Here is a 25,593-nt window from a genome sequence, read left to right on the forward strand (position 1 = left end):
GCACCTGTTTACTGTTAATATGCTTAATAATGTTCTGATGCATCTACTGAAGATTAAGATAACTGAATTATAAGATCTCTGGATATACGCTAGTTGCTTTAGACACAGTAGCGTGTACACGTGGGTTCACTTAACTGAAGTCGCGTATATGTTTCTGAGCATGAAATTGAAAAGTTTTATTGATCTGATAATACTGATTCACCCCCCCTCTCAGTATTATTTCCAACACCTAACCATATTGTCATCATTTATTCCTTTAAAATATTTGAACATAGAATCATATAATAATGACCAATCCCCTTCTTGAAATACCTTTCCTCTATATGTTTATCATGCCTAACCTTCCTTTGCAATTGTATAACTTCAATGTGGAGGAGGGTCTATATTTTGAACTCATCCATGCCATTCAATTGGAGCAACCTCTCTTGTTGTGCATTGGTGACATCTAAGTCCAATTTGGTTTCCATCCTCAAAGTATTATACTCAAAATCAATACAAAGAAGAGCTTCCTTCCCATAAACTAGATCATATGCGGTGAACCCAGTAGTTTTCTTCCAAGTGGTGTTATAGGCCCAGGTGGCCTCCACTAATATGTCTACCCAATCTCTCTTATTGTTTCTCACAACCTTGGAGAGGATGTTATCCAATTCCCTATTTGTAACCTCTATTTGCCCATTTTCTTGAGCGTGATAGGTGTTGACCACTAGAGAAAGTATGTAATTACCACTTATTTTGTCATATTTTCTTTAAATTCATAACTTCTTTACATTATGAAATAGGTATATGATGAGAGATTATGATAAAATCTAGAAGATTTGTGTGCAATGAAGGATGACTAATAATTACCCTTTTCTATGCAAAGAAAGAGGAAAACAGAAAATCACCACTCTAAAGGAAATGATAAGATGCAATCAACTATTGTCGCTTTGATAGGGAACTGCCTCCAAACAAGGCGATCTAGATTGGAGCGTACAAACCAGGAAAGGGAAGAGGAGATACCAAATCAGCGCAAGAGAATGAGAAGATAACTGAGAGCTAACAACATGGTCAATCCCTCAAGATCCTTCAATCCTGAGGGATCGCTACCTTAACAGTTCTTTGTATCATTGATATCTCCATTCGGCTGCTATAAGAAGGGGTAGCATTGCTACCCCAAGGGACGGACCATTGTTGTTTTTATGAAATTCACTATTGTAATTGAAACTTTGTTCATCGACTCTCTCTAAAAGAGCGATTCCTGTAACTCTGTTTTGATGCTTAATATATAAACTCTATTGTTGTTCCATCTTTGATTCTGGAGTAATTATAAGTAGTGAGTCCCTCGAGGCTAAGGGCCCAGCCCTGGTGGATCACTTGCTTCCTGTACCACTAATTCTCAATTCCAAGTCATGTGTGGTTTAATTTCTCTTATCTAATTTGTTCAGTAATCTGTCGTTCCTTATTATTTCATGTATTAGCTTTGTTATATTTCGATTCCTATTTGAATAGTAAGGTTATTCTCTACACAGGATTTTTATGCTACTTGTTCTGAAGTTATATCATATTGTTGTTCCTTTGCCAAACTAATATTATATAACATTGTTGTTCCTTAACAGTTTACTGTTATTGTTCGATTACAGAGTAACAGTGCTGTGCATTTATAAATCTGTATTACTGTCTATTTATCTATGATTTACTTCCAAGGGTGATTGCTGTTCATTGGGACTGTTGTTCCACTGTGATCGCAATTGTTGTTTCTTCACAACCGGGATTAACCATTGTTATGTCAAAACTCAGATAACTATTCCTTTAACAGAAAAGTGTTGCGTGTAACATTTGATTCGGTTTGTTGTGCATTTACATTTTGTTTAGTTGTTGTTCAATATTTCATAGCTTCCTTTAGTTTGTTGTCCCATTTCCGTTTGCTGTTTAAATCATTTCTGAGTGAAGACTACAATTACTAATTTATTTTCGTAGGTTAAAGCTTTACTGTTCAGTTGAGTTAAATAGATCAGTCGCTATTCCATTTCTTGTTATTTGAATTATTATTGCTTTGATGTGCATAGAATGATCAGAAACTGTAGTGAACATTGACAGTTGTTGTCCAGTTCCCAAGTTGATGATCTTTTCTCTTAAATTTCTTCTCAATTACATCAGTGTACAAATGGATGAGTTATTATTACTGCACCCTTCACTGATAAGTCGTTGTAGTGAATGATTTAAGTCTCAAAGTGTTAAGTTTCTTTTTGAAAGTAGATTTTACTTCAAGCATCCGTTTACTCTTGTATTTAAAGCACTATAGTATTAGCATTACTCTAACAAATGACTGCCTCAGACTAAGTACACTCTTTGAGATAACAAATCGTACCTCGATTGACAATTAATGTAGGGTAAATAGAGGTGAAAAAGACCCTTTTTACTGCTTGACATTTTCGCGCCGTTGCCAGGAAAGAGTGTAGCCATTTGTTTCTTTTCAGAGTAGTGTAAGTACTTGCTAGGAGAGAATTGGGTTTTAAAAATGGAAGGTAAGAACCTACGTACGAAGCATGTAACATCCCTGCTCCCCTCCCCACTTTCTTGTAGATTTTTTGTTGTTTTGGGTAGAAATTAGCGTTTGATTTGTGTGCATGACTAAGCAGAAAAAACCTGAAAAGAATCCTAAACCACTACCCAAACCTAAAAATGCTAAGGGGCCAGTGACCCTTGGGCGATCAACCTTTATATATGAAATCCTTAAGAAATCAAAATCTCAGCCTTTAATAGGACCTAGAAAAGTTACTTCTAGACAACCTACTAGTTCCCTTTAGGCCACAAGATCACCATCTATAGCCTTGGCTGAGGTGCATAGCCAATCTCAGGAGCAAGATTTTCAAGAAATTGAGAATTCTATCCCAAAATCATTCCAAGAAGGGAACCTTAGCAACCTCTGCGAAGGAAGAGGAGAAACAGGGGAAACTGAAGAACCAATATCTCCTCTTCAGATAATTCAACCATTAAGCAGCCCAGATAAGGAAAGTGCTGTAAAGATCATCCAAAATAAAGAATCCCCCCCAAACATTAATTCAGCAAGAAGCTCTCATTATCCCAGATCAAGGAAGTGTTGTTAAGGCCATTTATGCTCCTTCTAGTTAGCCTAGGAATACCCTCCTAGACATCCCAGAAGGTTATTGACACATATTTGACCAAATGGCCTAGAACCAGCCAAACACCCAAACCTCCACACTGCAATATCCCATTGTAGATACTATAGCTAATGCACCCATGAAAGCCATTCTGCTCCAGCACATCCCTACATTTCATGGCCTTACATCAGAAGATCCAGATGCATTTTTATTTGAATTTGATGTGTTGTGCAGAGGATATGAGTATACCATCGATCCCCAAAAGCTAAAATTATTTCCCTCTACATTAAAAGGGGTTGCCTTAAGAGGGTTTATGGGGTTGACTAGAGGTGTTATAAATAACTGGGATCAAATGAAAAGTGCTTTTCTGAAGAAATGTCAGGATTATTGTAGGTCTAGAGAGTTAAAAGATGAAATATTTCAAATGATAGCTAGACCTAATGAAACATTATAAGATTATGTTCAACGTTTTCAGTATAATCTTCAAAGATCTCCTTATGCATCATTACCCTTACCTGATAATGTATTAAAAACAACATTAATTAAAGGTATGAAGGAACAATGGATTGAAACACTAAATATTATGGGAAAATGAGATATTTATCAAGAAAATTTTGCTGACATTATTGATTTATGTATCAGGAGTTCGCGAGGCAGCACAAGACTAAAACCAGCAGAACATGACAGGTTTACAAGGGACAACAAGATCTCTGCAGAAGGAGTAACTCAAGTAGAAATTGGAAATTTATTAGAAAATTTCAAAACTGACATATTGGGGACTCTGACAACGCAGCTCGATATTATACAAGCTAAGAAAAAATAAACAGAGGCAGAGCAAAATCTGGCAATCTTCTGTCCTAGATGTAGAAAGAAACACAGCCACAAGGAGTGCCCATTAGATGCGATTCAAGTCTGCACCATTTGTACAAAAGACCACTCTACAAAAACTTGTCCCTCACTTCCTAGTTTGAAAGCAATATACAAAGAAGAATAACCAGAACCAGTGTACCCACTTAATCTATGCCATCAATGGCCGCTGTGACAATCAAGTATGTTCCCCGATCCAGCTTCTTCTTTTTAGCCTCCGCAATATCATGCTCAACAATATAATACAATGTGGCAAAATCAACCCCCCTTCCCAAATTGGTCAGAGCAACCATTTCCTTCATCCTCTCCATGGAAGAACCAAACAAGCCTATCTAATTGGCCAAATTTTCCCTATGCTCCACCATATTAGCAAAATAATGCATATCAAACACAATGGTCCCCTCCTACTTCATAGAGTCAACCTTGGCAGAGAAATTGGTAAAGACCGATGAATCAGCCAGTAGGAACCGTTCCATTCCCTCAACCAAGACTATCAACATTACAACAAAACCCCCAGTCCAATTTAAGACCGCAACTCCCAGCCCAACCCAACCCAAACCCAAATAACATACCGGTTCAATCTATTCAAATAATTGAAACACCAGAATTAGAAACCGATCTAAGGGAATGCAATGACCTTCAATTAAGGTCTGGGCGCATTATAGAAACAGAGGGAGATAAAACTATTCAAGTTTGAAATCAGTTACTTGTAGAACAACCATCACAAGAAGAAGATGTGATCAGACAACAGACTCATAATCAAACAACCACATCTTCTCCCCCATTCCCAGAACGATTAATTGTACCCCGTCCTATAGAACATCCTGACTTTGATATTCTAGGAGAACTTAAGAATTTGTACATAAAATTCCCACTCCTCCAAGCCATCCAAGACATCCCAATATATGCAAAGACCATCAAAGATATATGCATAAAAAAAACCGAGGAGAATAACAAATAACCCAACAGTCCAAGTAATTGGCACCTTATCTGACTTATTATTGGGAAGATAAACACCTGTCAAGTATGAAGAACCCGGAAATCCAATAGTGACAGTATAAATCAAGAGACAAACCTTTTCAGATGCCTTAGTTGATTTAGGGGCTGAAATTAATATTTTAACAACCGCCACTTGTCAAAAATTGGCCATTACATGAGTAAAACCGACTTCCACTTTATTAGAACTGGCTGACCGATCAGTGGTTAGGCCAAAGGTACACTACATGATGTCATGGTATCTGTTGATTCCTGGGAATATCCTGCCGACTTTTTGATAATAAATCCCAAAAACTGACTTGATGGACATCCATTGATTTTAGGTAGACCTTGGCTTGCAACCGTTGATGCTTACATTGGCTACCGACAAGGTAATATGACCATAACTAGAGGGAGTGACATAAAGAATCTAGCCCTATACCCTCCTGCCCAGCCAAGTGTCACGATAATAAAAACTAACAAACATCTTGTATCATACCTCACCGAAAATATTAGATCCCCATTAACCATAGAAGATGCCTTCGACTTCAAAGATCAAACAGAGGATGGTGTTATTAACAACTTTATTAACCAAGCTGAATCCAGATCCCACATACAATGTCACATGATATAGGCAGCATTTTATAATGAATTAGAAGAAGATCCTCTCAAAGACATTCATGATCAAACAATACCTACTACCTTTGTGTCAAATAGCAAAATTGTAGAGATTTAGCCAGGAAAAACATTAAATATTAATAGTAACCTGACTCCCGAACAAGAAGACAAGCTGATCCAACTACTGAGAAAATACAAGGAAGAATTTGCATAGGATTATCTGGACATGAAAGGAATCAATCCCCAGTTATGTATACACCACATTTACACAGAAAAGGATGCAAGATCTTTTCACCAACCCCAGAGGAGACTTAACCCTCATCTAAAAGACATTGTGAGAGTTGAACTACAAAAACTTTTAGATGTAAACTTTATTTGTCCTATCTCCGATAGAAAATGGGTCTCTCCGCTTGTAGTAGTACTGAAGAAGAATGGAAAGTGGAGGATTTGTGTAGATTAAAGAGAACTAAATAAAGCAACACAAAAAGACCACTTTCCGCTTCCATTGATTGACTAGGTATTAGATACATTAGCAGGAAAGAAATTATTTTCTTTCTTGGATGGATTCAATGGATACAATCAAATTCAAATTGCCCCTGAAGACAAAGACAAAACTACTTTTACCTATCCTTGGGGAACATTTTCCTACAGAGTTTTACCCTTTGGCCTATGCAATGCCCCTACCACATTTCAAAGGGCTATCCTCAGCATCCTTCTAGATTTAATAAATGAAGGGCTCGAAGTATACATCAATGATTTTACACCATACGGAGATGATTTCGACCCAGCATTAGACACGTTGGAAAGGGTGCTGCAACGATGCATTTCCACTAGGCTCTACTTAAGCCATGAAAAATGCTACATGATGATGACTGAAGGACTCATCCTAGGTCCTTATATCTCAGGAGCCGGAATACAAGTAGATCCCGCAAAAATGCAAATAATTTTGTTAATACCTACTCCTACCACACAGACAGAGGTACACAATTTTATGGAATTTTCGGTTATTATAGAAGATTTATAGAACCTTTTTCTCACATTACTGAACCTCTATACACACTGACAGGAAATGTTGACTTTGTTTGGATAGATAAATGTGACCATGCTTTTGAGGATCAGAAAAAGCTTGTGTCAACAACCCCAGTACTCAGAGGTCCAAATTGGGACCTGCCATTCCAAATTTCATCAGATGCATTAGACATAGCTATTGGAGCAGTCCTTGGGCAGGAAGAAGACAAAAAACCATATGCAATTTATTATATTAGCAAGAATTTGTCTCCTGCTGAGTTGAATTATACCATTACTGAAAAAGAATTTTTAGCTGTGATTCATGCTGTAAATAAATTTAGGCATTATATTACTAGATATCATGTTGTTTTATATACAGATCACTCTACCATAAAATATTTAGCAAATAAACCAATCACAAATGGTAGAGTAACCAGATGGCTGATTTTATTGCAGGAATTCAACATCAAAATAAAAGACCAACTTGGAAAAGAAAATCCTATAGCTGACTTTCTCTCACGAGTGCCAAAACCAGTGGACACAGCAGCGGTGGAAGATCAATTTCCAGATGATCATTTGTTCCCTGTTACTATCAAAACACCCTGGTATGCTGATGTTGTGAATTATTTAGTAGTAGGCAAATTACCAAAATATCTAACTCCCAATGAAAGAAAGCACATTTCCGGCATAGTACCCGATTTTCCTGGATTGGGGACTACCGATTCCATATAGAGGCAGTTATGCACATCAGAAGATGTGTCTTTGAAGATGAAATTTTTGACATTTTGAAAGCCTGTCACGATGGACCGTGTGGCGGACATTTCGAAGATCGAAAAACTAGTCACAAAGTCCTGCTAACAGGGTATTATTGGCCCACAATCTTCAAAGATGCAAAGAAATTTGTTCAAGCTTGTGACATTTGCCAAAGAGCAGGATGCCCTGGACAGTCCGACGAAATGCCTCTAAACCCACATCTAGTCATTGAACCATTCAAACATTGGGTGCTCGACTTTGTTGGTCCAATAAATCCATCATCAAACTAGAAATCCTATATTTTGGTATCAACAAAATATGTTACCAAATGGGTTGAAGTAGAGGCATTGCCGAGAGCCACAGAGGATTCTATCATTCAGTTCCTGTTCCACATATTTCTGTGATATGGCCTCCCAAGAGACAAAATCACAGATGGAGGACCATAGTTTGCTGGTAATAAAATTGCTACAACACTAAAAAAACTATCACATTCAGCATAAAATTACTACTCCATACCACCCACAGGCCAATGGCCAAGTAGAAAGCATGAATAAAGTAATAGAAGCAATACTGACAAAAATCATTACATCACAGAGACGCGATTGGGCTACAAGATTGTCGAAAGCCTTGTGACCATATAGAACCACATGGAGAAGCACTACTGGTTATTCACCATATTAGCTAGTATTTGGAAAGGAACCCATCTTTCCAATAGAATTCGAAATACAGACCCTGAGAATAGCACAAGAAGTCAGTCTAGATTTAAACGAGGTCCAGATTAATAGACTACAACAGATCCACAAGTTGGATGAAATTAGGCTCTCTGTTCTTCAACATACTGCATTAATCCAACAACAGAGAGCCAAATGGCACAATGCCCTAATAAAAAAGAAAGTCGTTTGCGAAGGAGATTGGGCGCTCCTATACGACTCTAGGTTTCAAGATTTTCCGAGGAAACTTCAGACTCCCTGGCTGGGACCATATGAAATCTAGAAGGTACATGATAATGGCACCATTACTTTAACCACCATCGATGGATCTGGACATACCTTTAAGGCAAATGGCCACCGAGTTTGATTGTACCGCAAACCACTCACTCTGGAATCCTTCTACTAGCAACTTTGGGAAGACTTCGACATGAAAATTCTGGCTGAGGAACTGAACTCTTCCTCACCTTTGGTTCATTAAGTGATTTGATTGCTTTTAAATTTTGTAAATAATTCATTGTTTTGTTTTCTATATAGATTTCTGCATTTCTACAATTTTTTCATTTTGCTGTTCCTTTTGGATGAAACAACATTTTCACGATTCTGCTGTTCCTTTTGAAAAGAAAAACACTTCTGCATTTTGTTGTTCCTTTCCAAAGGCACAACATTCTCACCACTTTGCTATTCCTTTTTGAAGGAACAACGTTTTTTGCATTCTATTGTTCCTTTTCGAAGGAACAACAGTTCCACCATTTCGTTGTTCCTTTCTGAAGGAAAAGCACTTTTGCATTCTGTTGTTCCTTTCCGAAGGAACAACATTTTCACCATTTTTTGTTCCTTTCATAAGGAAGAACATTTTTCGCATTCTGTTGTTCCTTTTCGAAGGAACAGCAGTCCGCCATTTTGCTGTTCCTTTCCGAAGGAACAACACTTTTACGTCTTGCTATTCCTTTCTGAAGGAACAATGCTTCCGCCTTTTTGCTGTTACTTTCCAAAGGAACAACACTTTTACGTTTTGTTGTTCCTTTCCAAAGGAACAACACTTCTGCATTTTTGTTGTTCCTTTCCGAAAGAACAGCACTTGCATTTTCTGTTGTTCCTTACTGAAGGAATAGCACTTGCATTTTCTGTTGTTCCTTTCTGAAGGAACAACACCTTCATTTTATGTTGTTCCTTTTCGAAGGAACAACACTTTCATTTTTTTTGTTGTTCCTTTTCAAAGGAACATCACTTTAATTTTTTCTCTGTTCCTTTTCGAAGGAACACCATTTTTGCATTTTTTGTCTGCACTTCTTTTATTTGCTATTTCAATTAAGGGACAGCTACTGTTCCTTTCAATGAACTGCAATTTCGAGCATATTTTTAACCTTTTGCTTGCGTTTTTGTACAATAGCTGTTCTATCTTCAAAACAACATTTTTAGAGTGCATTTTCTTCTTTATGTGTTTTATCATTTAGCTCATTTTTTGAGTCATGCTCATTTAAAGCACAACTATACATATATGTAACAAATACAAAAACTAGAGGATACTGAAATCAACTAATTACATAAAAATCGCTATCTTTACAATAACTTGCTTTGAATTAATAAGAGAAAAGAGGGAAGGACACAACTATTGATCACCTTGCTGTCATTATTCTACTAATACTGATATAATTGATTATTTTTATCGTGATTATTCTTCCTAAATCCCCATAATTCTCTTTGATCATTATTAATGAATAAGAATAAAGGACATATTTTTCTATTGAGATGTTAAGACTTCTTCCACCATCCCTACTCTTAAGGAGTGTTGAACCACCCTCTGTATATAAATAGGAAAAGAGCTATGTAAAAGAAAAAAAAAGGTTTATATCATTGCTAACATGGTTTGTCAAATGAAGAATAGGGTGTCTCATCAAGAGCCAGCCTACCATAATCATAAGGAAGAAAGTGAAGTGGCACTCCCACTATGGCCACCACACCAGGGATATGATCCAAGAGGCACATCAGAGAAAATAAAAAGTCCTTGGAACAAGAGGTCTCATCACGAGCCGGCCTGCCCACCTTTCACTCCTTCCTGGTGAATGGAATTATGATTTATCTGGTTACCAAGCCAGCATAATGGCCTCCATTCTGACATGGAACAACACTTTCCTAGGCATATACAAGGAATTATGGTTCTAAGGGTGAAATAAACAACTCTGTCAAGGTTATGGACACCTATGGGCAATAGAGCTCTGTTGATGGTATTGAAGTCATATTTTTATACACCAATAGCAATTATAAAACCCTTCTTCTTATATCCTTATAAATGGTTCAAATGAGATTATGTATATAACCCTTTCGAACCTTTGATACATGAAAATCAATTACAATCAATTATGATGGTAAAAGTTGATAATGATCACATAGGACCTTTTATGCACGTCAGCTATCCTATCCTCCAATTCTCGCATCAGATCATGGCATTTTCTTATTTATTAAGCGATTCTATTATACGCCTCGATTTTGGCAATCCACTCATCATTGTAAACATGGAATTTTTGTATACGTTGTTCCTTTATGACTCTGTACTATGGCAGTTTAGCATGTTGCTCCTTCATTTGATGGCCGAGGATGGCCTATCACATTGCAGGGGGGCACAGGTGACCTCATAATTTGCTGGCATAGGTGTTAGCTTAGCATTCAGAGAATTATGACTCAAGAATCGAAAAGCTTAATGGTATTTTGTTTCCCAATTTGCATGGCTTGTTCTTTCAAAGCTATTTTCGTGTTTTTCTCTATAACAGTTAGCAGTAAATTCAAAATTTGAACAACTTGCTATTCCGTCATCTTCTTTATGTTTGCTAACAGTTTGAGCAGCCTGCTGTTCCATTTCCGTCTCTGTGTTTTTTACAATGTGATAAGCATGGGAGGAAGATCAATTCACAAAGAGACATAGGTGTTCATGGTCTCTAATGCTGCATGAGAGATCTTAGTGAGAGCAGGATGGATAGTTTATCTCAACTGTCTACAACAATCCAACGAGACGGTGGAAATTGAATTTTTACAGAACTTGCAGGAACATCACTCCATGGCGAGTGGGAGATAGATATTAGTCATTGACGACATAATTGCAGAGGTTTTGGGACTACAGCCGCTGGACCTATGTAGACTCTAAAAAAGGTGAGACTACAAGATGCCATGAAAATATTCCAGGATGAAGGGCAGAACCTGACTGTAAAAGAAAAGGGAGTTTTATCGGCAGCCTTGGGAGAGCCATGGGCAGAGTTGGCAAGAATTATCCAGAGCTACATCACTTGTCACGGCAAGAAAGACGAGGTAAGACCACGCCATCTTAAACTTTTAGCTGTGTTAAAGCAAAAATGCGTTGTGAATTTGCCTATGTTTTTAAATTTTTTATTACACGATGTTGCTCAAAGCATGAAGAAATCTCGCCATGTAGAGTCAGTAGTAAGCCACCATGGGTTAATGCAACTGATAGTTAGCTACAGTCTTTCTCAACAGCAGAGCAGCTGGGAAGAACTAATCTTCACGATAGATGGGGGACTGGCTTTGCTAGCCCCAAAATGAAAACATGTTGCCAATACATTGAACAAACCACTGAAATGAAGAAAATTTGTTAGATTGGAATGGATCAGAGTAAGGTTGGGAAATTTCCAGGAGAACATTGGTCAACCAGTGGAAATAGATGATTTAGGAGACAAGCAACCCCCATAATTGGAAGGAGGGGAGAATGAAAAAAATTGGAGGAAAACGATGAAGGAAAACCAGAGACTGAGCACTCTAGTCAGGAGGAAGAGGAAACATAGCAACACAGTGGAATTCCACTACAAAACCCACTACAAGAGGATGAATTGGCCCAGATTCTGGCCAATATGGGTGAATATTCTCAACCTCTCATCCCACTTAACCTCCGCATTGAAGAAGGACTGCAGGAGCACTCTGCTCATGACAAAAGTGCATTCGAAGAACTATGTGACGAAGAAGAGGAAGATAAGGATCACTCTGCCCATGATAAGAGTGTATTCAGAGAGAAGAGTGACGAAGCTGAAGAAGAGGAACAAATTGGTCCTAGTCAGAATACACTAGAGGAATTCCACGATGGAGAAGGGATAGAAGAAGAAGTTACCCATGAGGCAGCAGAGCAAGCTAGGGTTTCTACCCCTGAATAACCCAATCAGTAGAACACTGAAGATGCACCACGAGAAGAAAATCAGGAAATTGGTCAAGGCGAAGATACAATACTGGAGGTACAAAGCCCAAGCTCAAGTAAACGAATGGCTATTCCTTCAAAGAAAATAGAGGAAATTAAAAGATTACGATAGGAACAACAGAGACTGCTTAATGTAATCAAGCAACTTCAACAACAGATAAGGGTTTTGAAAATGGGGAAGAAATCAAAAGCAACCACTTAGGCAAAACCCCTTAGGAAAAAGATCAAGAGGACTCAAGTCCAGCCTACCATTCAAAACTGAAAGAAACAGCATATGACTATTGTCCATGTCGAAGTACAAATAGAGAACATATCGGCCTGTGATAAGGAAATCTAGACAGAGGCGTCATCCTCTAAGGAAACTCAGACCATAAAGATGAGATGTTGTGATAAGAAAACCCAAGTAGATCTCCCACCTACAACTATTATGTTGGAAAATGACCAAAGGACAGAAACTCTGCGGAAAAATTTGGCACAAGCCCAGCAAACAATAGAGAAACTCATAGAGCAGACTGTCCCTTGAGAAAAATACGAGAAATTGCAACAACAACTGAAAGACATTAATGCATCAGAAACTCAGGCCTTTGAAGGATGGCGAAAAGCAGAAGAAAGAGTCACAAAGGTAGCCCATAGACTATGTTGACACCTAATCCTCGCGATTGGGTGAATTCATGTAAATAATTAATCAATAATGTGGACAGTTATCAGAAGATGAACTGAACTATCACATCCTTTTGTATATAACAATAACATGCCTGCTAGAATAAGATGAATCAGTTTTACTGCCTATTGGAGTTACTGCCTAGCCTGACATTGTATCAGAGCCAACACCTTGTTTTAGCTATTATGCTCCTATAACTCCTCTATCCTGTACTGACATGATACAGTCCTGAATTACCTTCCAGCGCTGCTCTGCCTCCGTCCTGAAATAACCTCCCTCTTCCATATTCCTTTTCAGCACTACCTCATAACGCATCTGTCCATTCTGTCCAGACAGAAGCACTGTACGTTAAATTTTTTGTGAATAGCGCTGCCATACTGTGGTACTGACCTTTTTATTCATATTCACCTACTGCCATATTGCCATACTGACATTTTTATTCATATTCACCTATAATACGCTGCGCTGCTCACCTTCTGAAATATCCCAACATCTGGTAATACCTTCTGGACGTTGCCAGAGGCGTTGGAGGATTTGTCAGTAGGCGTTGGAGGCAGAAAGAAGCTTCCTTCAGAAATCGATGGAACGATTTTCCTAATCTCTGTCTCGCTAATGCGCGCCTGAGTGTGTTGTTGGAGTGTGCTATTGAGAATGCCGCATTCTTTTTCATTTGAATGTAGATAGAGTCTATCCGATTGCTGGTGATTTCAGACCTGGTTTGGATGAGTCACAACTAAATTTCATAGACATTTATGTATTCATCATTCACCGGAAGTAGGTGTATCTGCTATCATCTGAATGTCAACATTTATAAAAGAAATATTTATTGTGTGATTGTATTTACGCTAGCATCGAAATCCTTTGAACCGTGTTCATATAGTTAGAGCATGCAATAGCGGTGGATATCTCTAGAGACTACGAAGACTCGCTGCCTACTTTCATAGGCAAACAACAATCCTAAGCTCATTTTTCTCTGTCAGTCAGAGAACCTCTGTTAGATTAGTTATATATAGTTGATCATAACGGTGACAGAACTCTATTTGCTATTTATAAGCTAGAGTTTTATACATGTCTGCGGAATAAGGATCATTTGTCTGCCGTATTTAAAGGCTGACTGTTATATGGTATTAGGGTGATGCGCTGAACGGTGGATGTTCAATTAATGGTGGATGTTCAATTAATGGTGTCCACGGTGCCCGGTGTATTTTCATGTCTATCTCTATTAGTATTTTCGATGCGCAGCAGAATTGGTATTTTCGGTGCACTGGAGGACTAAGTTGCGGTACTCCCTTTTTAAAAATTGGTCGAAATATTCTTTTTGGATTGAATAATATGTTTCCATACTTCTTTCTTTTAAAGTCTGGTCAATATATTGAATGACAGAGGTGTGAAATTGTTGTATGGTGAATGGTGTCAAATACATTTTCAAATGCTGTTGTTTCATGTAAAAACATTGGTGGGGTGAGAGAGGCATGAAATTTTATTAATTTTTTTTATGGCAATATGTTATATGCTTGAGAAGTGGAAGGTATAACATATATATTGTTTTCTATCAGCAGAAGTAATTTCTTTTCTTACAGAATGCATTCAATCATCTCCATGGTAGGAATAGTTCTCACTGGCAAGGAGAACTATCCTGAATGGTCCCGAATGATAAAACACACCCACATCTTCAATGAGTTGTGGAAAGGAGTGTGTGTCGGAGAAGGAGACAAAGACCCAGTACAGCCTACCTTAGACAAAGAGCTCGTCATTTGGGAAAACAAGAACAACAAAGCCTATGCATTAATCACAGCATCTGTAAATGAAGAGGTGAGTCGCCATATTTCGTCATATTCAACTGCCTTTGAAGCCTTACAAAAGCTGAAAGAACTCTATGACTCACATTCTGCACTTGAATTTCTTCAGCTCATGATTAAACTCTTTACTCTTGAACTGAAAAATAATGATCCTCTTGCTCTTGCATCTGAAGTAAAGTCTATAATGCATGATATCAATTCCACTAAGGTTGAGCTGGATATCCCTCTTATTACTTTTCTCAAGGCACTCTATCCTACTTACTCCAATTATCTTGAGTCTTTGCAAGCAAATGGAAATCTCAAAGATATGACCTTTGACTCTCTTGTGAAAAAGTTTGCTGAAAGAGAGAAAGCTTTTGGAAAGAAGACAGCCCCTAAATCTTCTGAAGAGACTGTGTGCCTTGCTCATAAAGAAAAGCATCCTGCTCAAGATTCTACAAGAGGAAGAGGTGGACGAAGAGGAAGAGGAAGATATTTCAGAGGCAGGGGGGCAGACATTCTCAAGGAGAAAAGGCAGATCTGCACTGCATTCGCTGCAAAAGAAATGGATCACATGATGCCTCTACATGCAAGCTACCATGGGACAAAATTGAGCAGAAAAGAAACCAACAGAAAGGTAAAATTGATGATACAGACAAAGGTAAAGCACTTGAATCCGATCACTATATTGAGGCACAATGTAACATTGGAGTAAATGAAGATTTGTTTAATGCTTCACTTGCTTCATCAAAAAATGATTGGTTGCTTGATTTAGGAGCAACCTGTCACATGACTCATAGAAAAGATTTTTTTGAAGATTTCACTGACAATGTTGATGGAGCAGTATACTTTGCAGATCAGTCAAAAATCAAGCCATCAGGGCTTGGCACAATCAGGCTTAAACTGCCTGGTCTTCTAGACTTTCTTTTGGATCATGTTCTATATCTCCCACAGCTCAAGAGAAACTTGTTGTCCTTGGTCCACATCCGCCAGCAAGGTCACTCCATTCATATGTTTGATGGCAAGCTTGAGGTAAGAAAAGCATCTGACCACTCACTTGTCATGAGGGGAATAGAAGAAGAAAGGGTTCTCAAACTGCAAGGAACCTCTGCTCATGCACAACATTTCTCATATATTTCTCATCATGAAGAAGGTACACTTCCATCAAGTTTATTATGGGATGCTAGATTTGGACATTTAAACTATGACAGTCTCCGCTTATTGAAGAAAAATGGTGTTGCTGGTTTGCCTACAATTCCTAGGAAACATAAGCAATGTGATGCTTGCATTCTAGGAAAGCATAGCAAACAATCTTTTCATGATTCACATTCAAGAGCACATAGGAAGCTTGAACTCATTCATTCAGATTTATGTGGTCCAATGCCTGTTCCTTCTACAAATGGAAATAAATATATCATGACATTTATTGATGATTACACCAGAATGTGTTGGGTTTATTTATTGAAGAACAAATTTGATGCTTTTCAAACATTCAAGAATTTTCATAAATGGATTGAAAATGATGCACAATCTCATATTGGGTCTATTCGCACTGATAATGGAAAAGAATATACATCAAATGAATTTGAAAACTATCTTCGCCAACATGGGATCAAACATCAAACAACTGTGCCTTATAATCCCCAACAAAATGGTGTAGCTGAAAGAATGAATAGAACAATCTTGAATATGGTATGATCCATGCTTTTCTTCAAAAATGTAAAGATAATGTTTTGGGCTGATGCTGTTCTATGTGCTGCATATATAAAGAATAGATGTCCATCTAATGCTATAAGAAACAAGACTCCTTATGAATTGTGGTATGGACATGTTCCTTCGGTAAAACATCTCAGGGTCTTTGGTTCCACCTGTTATGCTTTGATACCAAAGGTACATAGAAGCAAACTTGGTGCTAGAAGTCGTAAGTGTATCTTCTTGGGGTATTCAAACACCTTCAAAGCATACCGCCTCTATGATGAAGTAAATAAAAATTTTGTTGTATCGAGAGATGTATTTTTTCTTGAATCATCCAAATCTGACAATGTTGTTGAGCGACAACTTGATCGCTTGGATAGATTCACAAAAACAAAATCATTTCAAGAATTTGATAATCAGATTCCACATCTTGAAGGGCGGATTCCTATTCTAGATCAACATGTGGAATCTTCTTCTAAAGAACACTCTCCCCCGAATGAAACTCCAACAACAGATGATGCTTTAAGTGATGTAATTGATAGAATTGGGAGACTCAATCTTGATTCAGTCCCAACTCAATCAACAGAGTAGCCTGGACCATCTCAGAAAGGTCCCCCAAAGTGGCTGACAAAGACACTTGAAAGTGTTCATCCTGATGAAATTGGAAAAACAGGAACCAGAAATTCAAACCGACAAAATGGAGGTGATGTAGATGACTCTAATTCACCTGTTGATATGGATGTTTCTTATGATTGTGAATTGAACTTGTCTACAAATTTTGAACCAACTTCCTTCAAAGAAGTTGCTTCTCATGATGAATGGAAAGAAGCGATGCAAAAGGAGTATGATGCCCTCATAAATAACGACACTTGGAAGCTGGTTGACCCTCCATCTGGAACCAAACCAATTGGATGCAAGTGGGTCTACAAGAACAAGTACAAAGCTGATGGCTCACTTGACAAGCACAAAGCTAGGCTTGTGGAAAAAGGTTTTGCACAGAAGGAAGGGGTTGATTATGAGGAAACTTTTGCCCCCAAAGAAAAATGGGGCACCATCTGGACACTCTTTGCACTAGCAGCTCAGAACGGTTGGAAAGTCCATCAAATGGATGTAAAAACTTCCTTCTTGAATGGAGATCTAAAAGAGAATGTTTTTATGTCCCAGCCTAAAGGATTTGCTGTGAAAGGACATGAACATAAAGTATGCAAACTTGTGAAGTCCTTGTATGGCCTCAAACAAGCACCGTGACCCTGGTATGAAAAACTAACTGAGCATCTTCTGAAACTCAATTTCAATCATTTTGATCTTGATGATGCAACTTTATTTGTCAAGAAAGTTGGCAAAACAGTTGTATATCTTGTGGTATATGTAGATGATCTTTTAATGACAAGGAACAATGAAAGCTACATTGCATCCCTAAAGAAAGAATTGGGAAAAAGTTTTGAAATGACTGATTTGGGTTATGTTCATTACTATCTTGGCATTGAAGTAACCCAACATCCAAAGTCCATATTTCTTTCTCAAAAGAAATACATTGGAGATTTGTTGAACAGGTTTGGCATGATAGAATGCAATCCTCTTACTACACCAATGGAACAAAACTTGAAGCTCACATCTAGTGAAGGAAAGGAATTTGAGGATGCAACAAAGTATAGACAGCTTGTAGGAAGTCTCAACTACCTAACTACCACCAGACCAGACATTTCATTTGCTGTTGGAATCCTCTCCAGGTTTATGCAAAAGCCTTGTGAGGGACATTGGTCTGCTGCAAAAAGAGTTCTAAAGTACTTGAAGGGAACTCAAGACTTTGGAATCAAGTACACACAGGTTGATGACTTCAGTTTGATCGGATACTCTAATTCAGACTTCGATGGAGACAAAGAAACTGGGGTATCTGTTACACTAAAAAATGTCACCATGACTATTTACAGTTAGTATGGCTCTATCAACAGTCATGCTATCCTCTTAGGCAAGTCTTATGCCTCTGCTCTCCATGTCAAACTCCAAAAAGAGAGAAAGTATTTATAAATGTATTTATCTCTGGGTACGCAAGTTCTCTCAACCTTACCTGTGGGTACGCACCCAATGTTCACAAAAGCTGCGTCCTTGGACGCTCTGTATGTAAAGGGGCAGGTGCGTCCCCCTGTAAAGATCAAAATGCGCAAGTTTCATCTTTAAAAAGTTACTTGTGGTCATTTCTAGAGCATTCTAGAAGGTTGTTCGACGTGTATTGAGCACCTCCAGATGGTTCATGTACCCCTACCAAAGAGGAACTTATCCCATCAATAAGGGAGTTATCCCATCCAAAGAGGGGATTATCCCATTGATGGTGGACCTGATTAACTTCCTCTTGAGCACTATAAATACAGGCATTGGGCCAGAAGGAGGGGAGGTTGAAAGCTAAACATTTCTAAGGGTAGATGCTGCAGGAATTAGGACTCCCATTTAGAAGCTTGTGAGGAGAGATTGTCATCTTTACTTGTTCTATTTGGAAGTGGGTGAGCTTTGTCAAAGTAAAGGAGAACTCTTGATGGACCCTGGGAGGGACTTGCACAACACCAAGGCTCAGGTTGTATTTGTTCCTTTTGTTACCTATTAATGCAAATGAGTCCATTCTTCTCAATAACTTGTTGTTTATGAGTTGTTTCATGTACTCCTTGGTCTATGTGTTAAATATGTTTTATTCTATGAGATTATCAAGTGCTATTTAATCGTTTGATTGTTAGTGTATGCAGGTTTCAAAGTGAAGGAGGAGCTCATCTGGATCAGCGGAGCTGGACTGCTACAACAGCATTGGATTACAGGTAGGATCTAAACACTTGATTTCCCATATAGTAAATGCATGTTTAGAGAAGGATTGCTCTTGTTTGTCTTGTTTGTCACTAGAGAGTCTTAGGCTCCTAGGGAGGTTGGTTGTGTCCGCACAATCGACTCTTTCCGCCTGATAGTATCTACTTCAGGATATGCTATGAGTCTTGGATCAGGAGCTATCTCCTGGAGATCACGCAAACAATCAGTTCCAGCAGATTCCACAACAGAAACAGAATACGTGGCAGCAGCTGAAGCAACCAAAGAAATTATGTGGCTCAGGAAAATTCTTGAAGATTTGCAGGTAAAACAAGTACAATCAACTCCACTCATGATTGACAACACCTCTGCAATAAAGTTGGCCAAGAACCCAAAATTCCATGATCAAACAAAGCACATTAATACTAAATATCATATGATTCGACATCATGTTGAGGCCAAAACAATCCATCTCCGTCATTGTTCCACAAATGAGCAAATTGCAGACATCTTCACCAAAGCTCTTCGAAGGGAAAAGCTTGAAAGATTCAGAATGATGCTTGGACTCACCAACATCCCTTCAGATTAAGGGGGAAATGTTGACACCTAATCCTCACGATTGGGTGAATTCATGTAAATAATTAATCAGGAATGTGGATAGTCATCAGAAGATGAACTGAACTGTCACATCCTTTTGTATATAACAATAACATGCCTGATGGAATAAGATGAATCAGTTTTACTACCTATTGGAGTTACTGCCTGGCCTGATAGACTAGACGTAGTCATCAAGCAAATGGATAGCTTACGCTCTATGTATATTGATGTGCTAGCATGTAGGGCACCTGCTCGGAACTATGCTTTGTTTTTAATGGAAAGATATTTACAATTAAAAATTAAAGCCGTTAAAGAAGGAGTGCCTATAGAAATAAAAACCATTGATGACTTCATAAACAGTTGTAAGCATTACGGGGTGAAGGTTCAGAGATTATTATGTGAATTTTATTTGCAAAATCTTGAATTAGATGGAGAAACAGAGCAGAATCCTAGCCCTTTCATGGGCAATGTCCAACTACAAGAATTTATTTCTTTTGGTGTTAATCAAATAAAGTGGCTTAAAGCCTACAATGTCTTTCAAAGACAAGAGAATGGATTAGACTTATGGGTAAGAGCTGAACCTAGAGACCCACTACAGTTATGGAATAAACATAGGAACCTAATGAGAACTCTGGGCATGATTGAGGCATTGGGACCTATTCACACAACAATCAATTGCAAAGGGATAGAATACTTCTTTGCCATCAAAGACCTTGCCACTGTAGCTACCAAATTCCAATATCAGACTTCTAATCCGAACATCCAAATCAGGGAACCATTTAATTATGAGAACTTTAAAATAGCTACTGACCGCTTGGGTATCTATGGTGACCTTATTTTGAGAGAAGGCTCGTCTTGGTTAGGTTGTAGGTTCTGAAGTCCGGTCATTTGGCACCCTGCACCAGGATACCAAGCCTTATATGAAATGCCTGAAGGTTAGACAAGACATCTTTTCGAGCACCTAGCTAGGCATCATGGCTGTAGACCACCTCACGAGATCCCTCTCCAGCCTATTCCCTCACTGCCTTACATGTCAATTACAATGTTTTCATGAGGGCATTAAAAAGGTTAAGCAGTGGGGTGTGTTGAGCACTAGAGAAGGTATGTAATTACCACTTATTTTGTCATCTTTTCTTTAAACTCATAACTTCTTTACATTATGAAATAGGTATATGATGAGAGATTATGATAAAATCTATAATATTTGTGTGCAACAAAAGACGACTAATAATTACCCTTTTCTATGCAGAGAAAGAGGAAAACGGAAAATCATCACTCTAAAGGAAACGATAAGACACAATCAACTGCTATCCCTTTGATAGGGAACCACATCCAAACAAGGCAATCCAAATTGGAGCGTACAAACCAAGAAAAGGAAGAGGTGATACCAAATCGGTGCAAGAGAATGAGAAGATAATTGAGAGCTAACAGTATCGTGAATCCCTCAGGATCCTTCAATCTTGAGGGATCGCTACCTTAACAGTTCTCTGTATCATTGATATCTTCTCTCAGATGCTATAAGAAGGGGTATCATTGCTAGCCCAGGGACGAAGTATTGTTTTTTTTATGTAATTCACTCTTGTAATTGAAACTTTGATCATCGACTCTCTCTAAAATAGCAATTCCTATAACTCTATTTTGATGCTTAATATATAAAATCTGTTGCCATTCCATCTTTGATTCTGGAGTAATTATAAGCAGTGTGTCCCTGGAGGCTAAGGGCCTGCCCTGGTGGATCACTTGCTTCCTGTACCATTAATTCTTGATTCCAAGTCGTGTGTGGTTTGATTTCTCTTATCTACTTTGTTCAGTAATCTGTCATTCCTTATTATTTCATGTATTAGCTCTGTTATATTTCAATTCCTATTTGAATAGTAAGGTTATTCTCTGCATAGGAATGTTATGCTACTTGTTCTGAGGTTATATCATATTGTTGTTCCTTTGCCAAACTGATACTATATAACATTGTTGTTCCTTAACAAATTACCATTACTGTTTGATTACATAGTAACAGTGTTGTGCATTTATAAATCGATATTAATGTCTATTTATCTACAATTTACCTCCAAGAGTGATTGCTATTCATTGGGTTTGTTCTTCTACTGTGATCACAATTGCTGTTTCTTCACAACCGGGATTAACCATTGTTATACAGAAACTCAGATAACTGTTCCTTTAACAAAAAAGTGTTGCGTGTAACATTTGATTTCGTTTGCTGTGCATTTACATTTGGTTTAAGTTGATGTTCAATATTTCATAGCTTCCTTTAGTTTTCTATCCCATTTCTGTTTGTTGTTGAAATCATTTTTGGGTGAAGATTGCAATTACTGCTTTATTTTCATAGGTTAAAGCTTTGCTTTTCAATTGAGTTAAATAGATCAGTCGCTGTTCCATTTCCTATTATTTGAATTATTATTGCTTTGATGTGCATAGAACGATCTAAAACTGTAGTGAACATTGACAGTTGTTTTCCAGTTCCCAGGTTGATGATATTTTCTCTTAAATTGCTTCTCAATTATATTAGTTTACAAAGGAATGAGTTATTATTACTTCACCCTTGACTGATAATTTGTTGTAGTGAATGATTTAAGTCTCAGAGTGTTAAGTTTCTTTTTGAAAGTAGATTTTATTTCAAGCATCCGTTTACTCTTGTATTTAAAGCACTATACTACTAGCATTACTCTTACAAATGACCGCCTCAGACTGAGTACACCCTTTGAGATAACAAATCGTACCTGGATTGACAATTAGTGTAGGGTAAATATAGGTGAAAAAGACCCTTTTTACTGCTCGACAATAGGCAATAGATTTTATGTGTTTGATATGATGTTTCCTTAAGATATTCTCAATCAGGTATCATTTGAGTTGAGCCCACTGATTGGTGGCTATCTCCCTTAGGTACCCTAATTTGCAGAAAATATTTTCCCTTAAGAACTCAGCCACTTCGTCCTCTGTTGTTGCTTTGAAAACCTTTGTCTCATCCCATTTTGTCAAGTAATTATTGCACACAATGATGTACTTTTTCTACCATGATGATGGATTGATTGGCCCAAGGAAATCCATGCCCCACTGGTCAAATGGATCTAAGGCCACTTGAGGTTGTAGAGGCATTGCATACCTGGGTGTGGGTTTTCCCATCCTCTGCCACTAATCACATCTACTGGTATACATTTCTCAATAGTAGCTAGTATACTGGATATTGGGCCAATAGTAGCCATCTTGTAAAGCCTTGAAATTTGTTCTCTTGGAAGAAAAATGACCCCCATGGGGCCCATCATGGAAGGCTGAGAGGATGTAAGAAAATTCCTCTTCCCTGACACATCTCCTTAAAATATCATTTTGTCCAATCTTGAAAAGATTTCCCCCAATCCAAGTGAAAGGGGCACTTTTCCTTACAATTATGCTCTTGTTCCTGAATGATAGATTCAGAGGTAATCTGCCAGCAACTAGATATTTGGCTATGCAAATAAACTAGGGAGAGAGTACTAAGATAGAAAATAGGTTTTCATCTTGAAGCTCATAATTAACCATCTATTCATCACCTACAAGAAAATTAAGTCTAGACAAAAAATCAGCAACTACATTTTCTTTTCCTGGCTTATCATAATAGTCAAATCAATCTGTTGTAACAATAACAACCAACTAATGATTCTAGCATTCACATCACACTTATTCATCAAATATTTAATAGTTTCATGATAAATATGCACAAAAATTTGGTATCCATTGATGTAGTGACTAAATTTGTTTAAGCAATGTACAACAACTAAGAGCTATTTATCAGTCCCAGTGTAGTTCAATTTAGCCTTAGACATATTTTTACTAATGAAATTAATGGAATAGGGTAACTTATCATCCATTTTCCCCAAATACACCCGCATAGCTTTGTCTGGTTTATCAATATGGATATGGAAATGCAGGGCCCAATTTGGACCCCTAAGTATGGGTGGAGTGGTCAATTTTTCTTTTAATATCTCAAGAGTCTCTTGGCAGCTACTTGTCCAACATGATTTTGAGTCCTTGGCCAGAAATCTAAACAATGGTTAAGACACTTTACTAAAATCCTTGATAAACCTCATATAATAGAGAGTTAATCCCAAGAAACTACTAATATCTCTCTTCTTTTGAGAGTAGGGACCATTTTTATGATGGCAATCTTGTCTGGGTCCACTTTTATTCCTTCCTAAGATATTAAAGGGCCAAGGACAGTCCCTCCATTCATTAAGAATTTTTGTTTCTTAGGAATAAGTGAGAGGTTCATTTCAATGCATTTTCTTAGGACTTTTCCTATATTTGAGAGAGCCTCTAGGAAGTCACACCCATAGGGGGTGAAAGCATCCATGTAGATCTCCACAGGGTCATGGAAAACTAAACAAAGATGCTTAGAACTGCCCTTTGAAAGGTGGCAGGGGCATTGCATAGACCAAATGGAAGGACCCTATAAGAAAATATACCCCAAGTACATGTGAATGTAGTACTGTCTTGATCCTAAGGGTTGATATGGATCTAATTGTAACCACTAAATCCATCCTAGAAATAGAGGAACTTCTTCCCTACAAAACCATCTAAAAATTAATCAATTAAAGGAAAATGGAAATGGTATTTCTTTGTGGCCTTATTGAATTTTCTATAATCCACACTAATCCTCCACTTCCCATTCTTCTTTGGGAATAGAACTAGAGGAGACATCCACTCACTATCTGAGATGGGCTATATGAAACCTACATCCACCAACTTTTATAACTCTTCCTTTAATATGTACTTGAGGGCTTTTTTATTCTCCTTTGAGGTTGGTGCATAGGTTTTCGTCCCCCCTTGATGTAGATGTGATGAGTGCAAAAAGAGGGATGCACCCCATTCATTTCCTTATAGCTCCAAGCAAAGGCATATAAGTGTTCTCTCAACATCTTGCACAATTTCACTTCTTGGTTGGCCAAGAGAGAAGGGTTAATCTTCAAGGTTCTAGATGGGCCAAATTCTACAACTTTGACATGGATAGGACTTGGTTCAACTGATAATAATTCAGTCCATGTTTGGTGTGGAGCGTGATTATCTTCTGTATTCAAAGGTATTGCCACATCGCCCGTAAAATATTCGCTGCAGGGGGGGTCCAGGGGGGGCGGCTGCGACCTTTACGGAGCCCCCCCCCCCCCGGGCAGGGGGTTTCGGGGGCAGCACCCCTGAAGATAAGATTAGATGTAAAATTGCCTTGTAAAAGTATAGTAATTTCTAGTCAATCTGGGCCGTTCATTAGACAGAGATCTGACGGTAGAAGTTATGTTTAATTTAGGATTTTTTGCCCTAGAAGGAAACACCTCACTATATATGAGGGAATTGTATTGCGTCTATGTATATCTGTATTCTAAGTGAGAAATAGAGAGGAGATTGAGAGTGAAGAGGATGTTACAGAGGATCTTCTATAGGTTGTATCTCTTCAGTTTGTTGGATAATATAAAAGGAAGGACTGGTTGTTTCTCCATGGACGTAGCCCAAGCTGAGTGAGCAACATATATCTGTGTCTCTCTTGTTTTATGCATCTTCTGTGTTTATATTTCTGCAATATTTTATGTGTTCCATTTCTCCGTAATATATAATTTTTTTAACAACTGGTATCATAGTCGAAGGTCTTTTTGGCTGACAAACTCGTAGGAGAAATGATTCATGGTTCGAGTGGGAACAATGGCAGAAGTTGGTAAGTTTAGTGTCGAGAAATTTAATGGCCAAAACTTCTCGCTTTGGAAGATGCAAATGGAATATTATCTATATCAGAAACACCTGTACCTACCATTGGGTGGAAATACAAAGAAGCCAACGAGTATGATAGATGAAGAATGGAACCTTCTCGATA

Source organism: Pinus tabuliformis, chromosome 1_2 (genome assembly GCF_031772625.1).
Source record: "Pinus tabuliformis cultivar Carrire ecotype Pingquan chromosome 1_2, CPIR1, whole genome shotgun sequence".
NCBI classification, from domain to species: Eukaryota; Viridiplantae; Streptophyta; class Pinopsida; order Pinales; family Pinaceae; genus Pinus; species Pinus tabuliformis.